The 10,438-nt window shown below is 34.4% G+C and overlaps 1 pseudogene; it reads left to right on the top strand.

The window, feature by feature from the left end:
* The first annotated feature begins 3,038 nt into the window (after nt 1-3,038).
* Nucleotides 3,039-5,487, top strand: LOC107138978 (annotated as a pseudogene).
* The last annotated feature ends 4,951 nt before the right edge of the window (nt 5,488-10,438 follow it).

The following is a 10,438-nucleotide window of genomic DNA, read 5'->3' as shown; positions in this document are numbered from 1 at the left end:
TTCTTAGCGGTATGTTCCTTGTAAAAGTTTATCTAGAGTAAATAATAAATGTATTAAGCATTGTATGTCTGAAGCATTGTATATAAGTATGAAGCAATGCTACTTGGAGAGTGTCACACAAACCACATAGGTTGTACCCAGTTGGAGACAGGTGATCATTTTTATACTGGATCTGTGTCATGAACTTGTGAATTTTACACAGTACTTCAAAAGTTCTGAGCCTGAATGTCAAATGTAGAGGAGAAGGTGCTATTCTTGATTGATATCTCAGGCATTTCTTTGCATTGTCTAAGCTTTCTGGTGGCTGATAATATTCATTTTCTCTAACAAATCTTGATATAAGACAAGCTCTTTGATTTGTATGTGTCTGATCTGAGGAATTGGTCCTACATGTTAGCTCATCTGATTTCTATCACTCTTGAGAGCTAAGCATAATAAGAAAGCTAGAATTATTCCTTTTTTGCCTAAAGGTTCATGTTTACCTCAATATTTTTTATTTACAAATACTGTGCCTGATATCCTGGTGTTTGGAAATTCTGCAGTTTAACTTTTCCCTAGAAAATTAGCTTCTTTTTCCTTCCTACAAAAGGGAAAGTGTCTGGATATCTGGATAGGTAACAAAGGGGAAACAATTGTTTACCTTGGCTTTTTGAATACTTTCAAGTAAGTTGTCCATGTCAGTTCCACCACTGTCTGACATTTATAAACTACTTGGATTTGCCAATGTCTGTAAGTTTTGAGATAGTTTAGCTCATTTTTAAACATTCTTATCTGTAGTCATCATTTTTCAGTTACCTTTTAACCATCTGCTTTATATTTTTCAGAATTATATGAAAAACTTTTATGTTGTTATTCTCATTTTGTGATATTGCATGTATATAAAATATATTCATTTAATCTTATTTAGTAGAGTTTGGAATAGGATTGGACATCAAATGTATGTCAAAACCTTCTTTTTTTGGGGGGGTGTCAGGGATTGAACTCAGGGTCACTCAACCACTAAGTTACATTCACAGCCCTATTTTGTATTATATTTAGAGACAGGGTCTCACTGCCTTGTTTAGCACCTCACTTTTGCTAAGGCTGGCTTTGAACTCGTAATCTTCCTGCCTCAGCTTCCCAAGCCGCTGGGATTATAAGGGTGTGCCACCACACCTGGCTCAAACTATCTTTTTTAAGGACAAAATTTACTGGAGTATATTTCAGACCTCAGTTACACCTCCAATATTACTTTCAACATATCTATAGAGATTTCTACTGAAAAGTCAAGTCATCTAAATAGATTATTCACCATCTATTATCCTAAAGGAAGTTCTGTTTCTGATAATAGCCAAATATGCTTCTATTTGAATTGTATGCTGCAGAAAATAAATATAAATTCTGAAAAAAATGTAAAAAAGAAAAAAAAGACCACCCAAATACACTGAAAATGACCCAAAGGAGGTGTATTCTGGAGGTGTATTCTAAGTTCACACTAGGAAATAGGGAATGACATTTATTCTGGCTATTAGACTGAAGGTAGTTTAAGATTGTGCCATGGATGGCAGCTAAACCCCCAATAAACAACACACAGCTTTTGTAATTTGAAAGATCAAAGAAGGAGTTTAGGATAATCACCCTACCAGAATGTATTTGTCTATGTTGCACAAAAAAGACCCAGAAGGAATGAAGATTCCCCAAAATTAAGTTTATAGACTGTGTCCATGTTTCTGGAACAGAGACTTAATGGGACAAACTTCAAGCAGTTTACCTCAGGATAAAGTAAGTCAACAGATACTTCAGCTGCCATACAAAAACAAAATTTTCAGTGTAAGTTACAAAAATTAAATTATAAAATAAAGTTCAGATGAAGATTATAAAAATCAAGATCTTCAAAATATGACATCATAATCTCCAGCATACATTCTAAATTACTTCAAAACCTAAATGAAAAAAAAAATATTTCCCATTCTCACAAAAATCAATAATTATAGAGACTGAAACCAAGATGACCCAGATGTTGGAATTAGCATAGAGTAATATCAAAGGAGTTATGCTGAATGATGGAAAGGGAAATATATTTGGAATGAGCAAAAAGGAAATTACAACAGAGATAGAAAAACTATAAAAAAAATGACTACATGGAGAACTTAAGAAGGTGATTTTCCAATTTATATGGAAATGCAAAGTCATACAGTATTCAAACCAATTCTGAAAAACAACAGCTTAATTGAATGACTTATAACTGATTTCAGTTCTATAAATCTGCAGGAATCGAAATAGTGTGATATTGGTATAAAGATTGACAAACAGAGCAAGAGAACAGAAGTTCACAAATAGACTCACGTATACAGTTGTCCTTTTACTTTTTACAAAGAGAGTAAAGTAATCCAATGGATGAATAAGCAGAAAAGGGTTAATATACAGATGTAGATTGCTCAAATTCTGCACCTTGTCTGTAAGCATGTCTTTAGGCCTGGCCCTTGGTAAGCACCTGAGAAATAAGCTGAGTCCTTGGAATATTCTGCCTGAGTAGAGTTATTTGTATGCCCAATACCTTGGGTCATGTGGTACATATTTATTTCATCAAATAATTTAAATGAACAATGTGATTTATGATGAACACCTGCTATTGTATGCCTAAGACTTAGGGAGATTTAGGACCTCATAGTACAAAGTAAATCAAATGGTTTATGCTAACAAGTGAGACACACAGTGAATGCTTACTTCAACTCTAGAGGACTGGAGCCTCAATAGGTGAGATCAGTCATACAGGTATTGAATATCTATGTGAATGACCACTAATAAAATCTCTGGAGAAGCTCGGGTGATCTTCCTGACTGGTAATACTTTGAATAGATTGCCACATATCATTGCTTAGACAATTGAGACCATTTATGGAACTTAACTGTAAAAGGGAAGCTTAAAATTGGTGCCGGGCATTTTTTTTTTTTCAGAGTGTGAGGCAGTTGATATCCAAGAGTTGGTGAAAGGCATTTGGAGGCAGTTATTTCCAGTCAGGGAATCAGTGCCTGGCATTCTCACTGCCTCTACCTGCCATGATCAAGTACTTGTCAGTTGAAGTACAAGTCAAATTGCATTCTCATTTGGCTACAAGCTCCTTAGGCCAATGTGTTAAGGAACTTGCCCTCAACAATATTAATGCTGAAGCAAACTGTGTGGCCATCAAGGTGAATATGGAAATCTTCCATGTTCAAGGAATAGACAATGGATTTGCGATGGGGAGTGATGATGTGGACAAGGTGGGAAATCATTATTTCACTAGTAAATGCAACTTGGTAGAGGACTTGGAGAACCCCAGGTTTTATGGGAGGCCTTGGCAAGCTTGACTAAGATGGCCATTGCTGTGGAAATTTTATCCAAGAAAAACAGGACAATGAAAACTTCTGTGGAACTGTTCAGAATGGAAAAGCCTTAAAAGTTTGTGAAGCTGATTTGACTAGACCAAGTGTAGGGACAGCCATAACAGTACATACCCTATTTTACCACGTACCCATGAGGGGGAAATGCATGGATCCTAAACTGGAGTTTGAGAAGGTTAGTAAGTGAGAGGGTAGAAGCTCTCTCACTCATGCACCCTTCCATTTTTTTTTTTTTTTCTGTTTGAGAAATGATGTTTCTGGTTCTATGGTTCTTCAACTACTTAAAACCAAAGACATGTTCCCAGTTTTGTCAAATTTATGGATTGGGAAAGTCCCCAAAGTTAAAAGAAATACATTTTAAATATAAGGAGTTTGAGTTTAGTGGCTGTATCAGCTCTGAAGCATACTACGATAAGAATATGCAGTTTTTGTTTGTAAACAGAAGACTAGTATTGACTTTTTATTAAGAAAAGGAAGTACTACACACAAGCCAAAAAATGGTTCTGCCAATAGAAAAATGACTTCAAGTCCTCAGCATCAGTGTAGCCCAGAACTCCGTGGGATTTATATCATCAACATGCAGTGCCAGTCTGTCATTGTGACATGTACATGGAGCCAGCAAAAACTCTGATTGAGTTTCAGAGCAGGAATACTTTCTAGATTTGTATTCAGGAAGGAGTGAAAATGTTTTTAAAGCAAGAAAAAAATATTTGGAATTATCAGGTGAGGACATTAAGAATTCAGTGATGATAATGATTTTGATTTATTTGGTGCTACTCTTTAGAAACATGTGTCCTTAGATGAGAAGCATGACTAAAGTGGTTTCCAGGATGCATGTAATAATATTTTGGATTCCTATGAAATGCTTGATTTGCAGTCAAAAGGTGGGAGAAGAAAAGCTACTATAGAAAACATAAACATACAGAATTCTAGGGAGTCAGAAGCTATCAGAAGAAAGAAATTACTCATTTTTGTACACTTAAGAATCAGATGACCACAGCCACACTACAATGACAGAGTTTTCATAACAAAGATAGCTGTTTCTTAGAATCAAAGATGTTAGAATAAGAGACAGTTGAAGTATCAGAATCAGGAGAAAATGAGAAACACAAAAAAATCTTGCTTGGAACATAACCCTGTAGAAAGTCCATGTGGAACCAGTTCAGAAATATTTTCAAGTCCTTTTCAGACATAAGATCACTTTGAGGAAAGTGGGGTAGATTTAGAAACACAGAAAGATTACAAATTTCTTGACATGTTTTGAACAACCCACAATAAAAAATAAATAAATAAATAAATAAATAAATAAATTAAATGCACACACACACACAAAAAAAGAAACACAGAAAGAAAGTACTACTATTAGTGGCATGGCTGCCAACATCTTGAAAAGTAAAATAATTCAGAATCAACTAGAGAGATTTGAAGATGCTACTGAAATGGGATGCCAATCCCTGCCTTTTGAGACAGGATTATTGAGCATACCTAGTGCTCAGAGAGAAAAAAGAGCCCAGTAATTGTGGAAGAAAAAATGTTTTTATTATGGACAAGTAAAATTGTGTTCTACAGGCTTTATAACTCATGTGCTACAAAAATGACCAAACTAAATCAACTGAAGCAGAACATTCATTCAAAAATTATGTTCAATCTGGTCCTACAAGTGCCCCCCAAACATTTGGAAGTAGAACATGTCATAGTTGAGACTCCAGACATCAAAGGTTTAACCAGCACTCTAAGTAAAGAATCTGCCCCAAATTTTTTTGAGCAAAAAAAAAAATTTGAGAACAAAATACAAGTTATGGGCTAGAAAACAAACCTATAGGAAAATGTAAAATTGTTACTGTTTTTCAGGAAGCTGATAAAGAATCACACACAGGTTGCTTACTTCTTGATGCATCCTCTTCCTTTCCTTGGTGTAGACATGTTTCAAATGATATTAAGAAAACATAAATTGATTGGTTTATCCAAACTTTTAGGCCATAAGAAGCTAAGCTTGACTTCACAACTAGGATCGTTAGAGAAGTTTAAAAGGCACTACAGAAAAAATCCTCTAGATACAGAAATGGAAGAAACTGATATTGAAGTCATTACCAATCTTAGTCCTCAAGAAGAGCCTGACAATTGACTGAAAAAGACAAAAAACACTTAGAAAATTCTGACTGTAAAATCACTATTACAAAGTGCACTGATTGAAATGGTCATTGTCAACCAGTAAGTCACATCCTGTGCTCAGAGAAGTTTCCACTTTCCAAAGAAGATTGTTTGGAACAATAGGTGCCTTATTTGAAAGAAACTCATATAACTCTAAGAAAGTTATCGCCCTGTAAAACAAAACCTTCAGATATTGAGAAATCACCTGAATCACTGGGCTCTAAATTATCCAGACTGAAAAGTTCTGAAAAACAAGCTCAAACAATAGAGATTAGGAGTCATTTTAATGAATTTTAAAATTCAGATTCCAGTAGGGAAGATAGTAATTGCACAGTAGGTTAAACCTAGAATAAAAAAAAAAAATGGTTCCTGGTTTCTTTTGGACTTTTTCCCATGTTCCTTTATTATTTGATGATTTTAACCTGCATCTTTTCATTGTAATGTACAGTAATCATAAGTAAAACAGCTTTTTTCTGATACTAGAGAATCATTAAAACTATGGAGGCTCCTCATCCCATGAAAAGAATTTATTTAATGAATGGTACTGGAATAACATTAAACAAAACAAAACAAAATTTCCACTTATGCCTCACAATGCAATGAAAAGTTACTTCACCATGAATTTTAGATGTAAACATAACTGTTCATACATATTTCTAGAATAAAATAAGAAGGAATGTCTATTTTACATGGAGGCAAAGGTTTCTTATGAGCAGACAAGACCTAGGACAAGTAATGATATGTGAAATAATAATAAATTAGACTTGACCAAAATAAAGTCTTCTGTACATCAAAATATTTGCAAAACTCTTACAATTCAATACCAACAATCCTTCAAAAATCTACAAAATTTTTGAAAATACATTTTATATAGTAAAATGTATATGAAAAACAAGCATATAAAAGCTGTTCAACATCACTAGTTATCAGTGAAAAATGAAATAAAATATATATGGTATCACTATACCCTATAGGAATGACTAACATTACTAACACTGACAATATCAAATTTTGGAAAGATTAGGCTGAGTACAGTTGTCAAACATTGTTAGCAAAAAAGTAAAGTCTTAACAACTACAATGGAAAAATTTCTTGAATTCTACAACTACATAACCCAATAATTCTAATCCTAGACATATACTCAAGAGTATTGTTCTATACCTCAAAGGGGACTTGGTTTGCATAGGTGTAGTCATTTGTCAGAACTTATCAAATGCTCCACTTACATATACATTTTATTGCTTCCAAATTTTATCTTAAATTATTGTAGACAAAGAGAATAATCCATTCAGTTAATGATATTATTGCTGAAAATTTTATGATAACCTATATAAATATCTGCTACTTTTTTAAATGCCTCAAAAAGAAAAGTAAAATCATAAATGAAAATATGTATAGATAAATGGGAGATCTGTGCATAAAGCAAGTCCAAGAAAACATTCTTAACATTTAAATCTAGTTGATAAGAATAGTAGTAGAATTTAGTGTTAAATTCTTTTAATGAAAATTTTCATTAAAGACCATTTAAAAATTTAAAAACTGGAATAACAAGCATAGCATTTTTATTGAGTTTGGAACTGGAGTATTAATCTCAATAAAGTTTTCTCAAGAAAGTTATTTTTAAAATAATTTTAGTTTTGAAAATTCTCATTAGTCTATTTGTTATCTTAAAAACATCTTGAGAAAAGCCAAGATATTTTTACAGTACATGTGACAGCAAGTGGATATATTCTATTGTTTCCATTACTTTGATTCTAAAGCTGGTATTACTGATTGCTGAATAATTAAAATATGCTGGTATTAAAGCAACAGTCTATTCTCCAAACTTGGAGTACATTTTAGTATTGTTCTAATTAATCATACATGACAATAGAATGTACCTTGACACCTTATTCATAAATGGAGTACAATTTCTCATTCTTCTCATTTTGCATGATGTAGAGTAACACCAGTTGTGTAATCATATATGTGCACAGGCTAATAATGTTAGATTCATTTTACTACCTTTCCTACCCCCAAACCCCATCCCTCCCCTCTACTAAAGTACCTATATTCTTCCCTAGCCCCCCTGCCTCTTATGAATTAGCATCCTCATATCAGAGAAAAATTTTGGCCTTTAGTTTTTGGGGATTGACTTATTTCACTTAGCAGGACATTCTCCAGTTCCACACATTTACCAGCAAATGTCATAATTTCATTCTTCTTTAAGGCTGAGTAATATTCAGCATGATTTTTGATATAGAAATCCAAAATAAATGCAAAAACCTCTGCCAAATTAATATAACATTTTAAAAGAAATGTTAAAATTGTCAGAATACAAATGGATAAATTTATGTCAAATTTAACGACAAAAAAAATAAGTGAATTTGGGAGGTGATAAAGGAACATTTTTAAACATCATTGCCTAATAGTAACTGTCACAAAAGATTCTTACAGAACCCCAATCTTGCATAGAGGCCACCACAGTCTTATGCAAAAAAAAACTTTGGCAAAGACATTTGCCTCATGACTATTCAACTACAGACTAATGAAGCTCTTAGTAATAATCACTGTGCCTGAGGATTTTTGTTTCAGAGTCTCTTATGAAATTCTCTTTATTTTTGTATTTAAAAGGCTCTCCTGAGTTCAACCTCCTTGAGTGTGCCCCTAGTTTATTACATAATCCATATTCCCATTGCAATGCCCTGTGATTCCTAAATAAATACCATTATTCTTTGGAGAAACTCTGATTAAAAAAGAAAATATTTAGGTTGACAGAATGAAGCAACTGAAAATTAAAATAAGATACTATTAAGTACCTATTAAGATAGGAAACCCCATGAAACACGTGATACTATTTGCTGAAAAGAACATAGAAAAATAGGAAATCTCATCTACTGTGCTGGCAGTGGTTCTAATAATTAGCAGGAACTTTAGCATTTTCTTTTTTTTTAAATTTTTATTGTTGGTTGTTCAAAACATTACATAGTTCTTGATATATCATATTTCACACTTTGATTCAAGTGGGTTATGAACTCCCATTTTTACCCCGTATACAGATTGCAGAAACACATCAGTTACACAATCATTGATTTACATATTGCCATACTAGTGTCTGTTGTGTTCTGCTGCCTTTCCTATCCTCTACTATCCCCCCTCCCCTCCCCTCCCCTCCCCTCCTCTCTCTCTACCCCCTCTACTGTCATTCATTTCTCCCCCTTGTATTATTTTTCCCTTTCCCCTCACTTCCTCTTGTATGTAATTTTGTATAACCCTGAGGGTCTCCTTCCATTTCCATGCAATTTCCCTTCTCTCTCCCTTTCCCTCCCACCTCTCATCCCTGTTTAATGTTAATCTTCTTCTCATGCTCTTCGTCCCTACTCTGTTCTTAGTTACTCTCCTTATATCAAAGAAGACATTTGGCATTTGTTTTTTAGGGATTGGCTAGCTTCACTTAGCATAATCTGCTCTAATGCCATCCATTTCCCTGCAAATTCTATGATTTTGTCATTTTTTAATGCAGAGTAATACTCCATTGTGTATAAATGCCACATTTTTTTTATCCATTCGTCTATTGAAGGGCATCTAGGTTGGTTCCACAGTCTTGCTATTGTGAATTGTGCTGCTATGAACATCGATGTAGCAGTGTCCCTGTAGCATGCTCTTTTTAGGTCTTTAGGGAATAGACCGAGAAGGGGAATAGCTGGGTCAAATGGTGGCTCCATTCCCAGCTTTCCAAGAAATCTCCATACTGCTTTCCAAATTGGCTGCACCAATTTGCAGTCCCACCAGCAATGTACAAGTGTACCCTTTTCCCCACATCCTCGCCAGCACTTGTTGTTGTTTGACTTCATAATGGCTGCCAATCTTACTGGAGTGAGATGGTATCTTAGGGTGGTTTTGATTTGCATTTCTCTGACTGCTAGAGATGGTGAGCATTTTTTCATGTACTTGTTGATTGATTGTATGTCCTCCTCTGAGAAGTGTCTGTTCAGGTCCTTGGCCCATTTGTTGATTGGGTTGTTTGTTCTCTTATTGTCTAATTTTTTGAGTTCTTTGTATACTCTGGATATTAGGGCTCTATCTGAAGTGTGAGGAGTAAAGATTTGTTCCCAGGATGTAGGCTCCCTATTTACCTCTCTTATTGTTTCTTTTGCTGAGAAAAAACTTTTTAGTTTGAGTAAGTCCCATTTGTTGATTCTAGTTATTAACTTTTGTGCTATGGGTGTCCTATTGAGGAATTTGGAGCCCGACCCCACAGTATGTAGATCGTAGCCAACTTTTTCTTCTATCAGACGGCGTGTCTCTGATTTGATATCAAGCTCCTTGATCCATTTTGAATTAACTTTTGTGCATGGCGAGAGAAAGGGATTCAGTTTCATTTTGTTGCATATGGATTTCCAGTTTTCCCAGCACCATTTGTTGAAGATGCTATCCTTCCTCCATTGCATGCTTTTAGCCCCTTTATCAAATATAAGATAGTTGTAGTTTTGTGGATTGGTTTCTGTGTCCTCTATTCTGTACCATTGGTCCACCCGCCTGTTTTGGTACCAGTACCATGCTGTTTTTGTTACTATTGCTCTGTAGTATAGTTTGAAGTCTGGTATCGCTATACCGCCTGATTCACACTTCCTGCTTAGCATTGTTTTTGCTATTCTGGGTCTTTTATTTTTCCATATGAATTTCATGATTGCTTTCTCTATTTCTACAAGAAATGCCGTTGGGATTTTGATTGGCATTGCATTAAACCTATAGAGAACTTTTGGTAATATCGCCATTTTGATGATGTTAGTTCTGCCTATCCATGAACAGGGTATATTTTTCCATCTTCTAAGATCTTCTTCTATTTCTCTCTTTAGGGTTCTGTAGTTTTCATTGTATAAGTCTTTCACCTCTTTTGTTAGGTTGATTCCCAAGTATTTTATTTTTTTTGAAGATATTGTGAA

This window comes from Marmota marmota, unplaced genomic scaffold, assembly GCF_001458135.2.
Source record: "Marmota marmota marmota unplaced genomic scaffold, marMar, whole genome shotgun sequence".
Taxonomy (NCBI): domain Eukaryota; kingdom Metazoa; phylum Chordata; class Mammalia; order Rodentia; family Sciuridae; genus Marmota; species Marmota marmota.
This window is presented reverse-complemented; position numbering and strand designations above follow the sequence as displayed.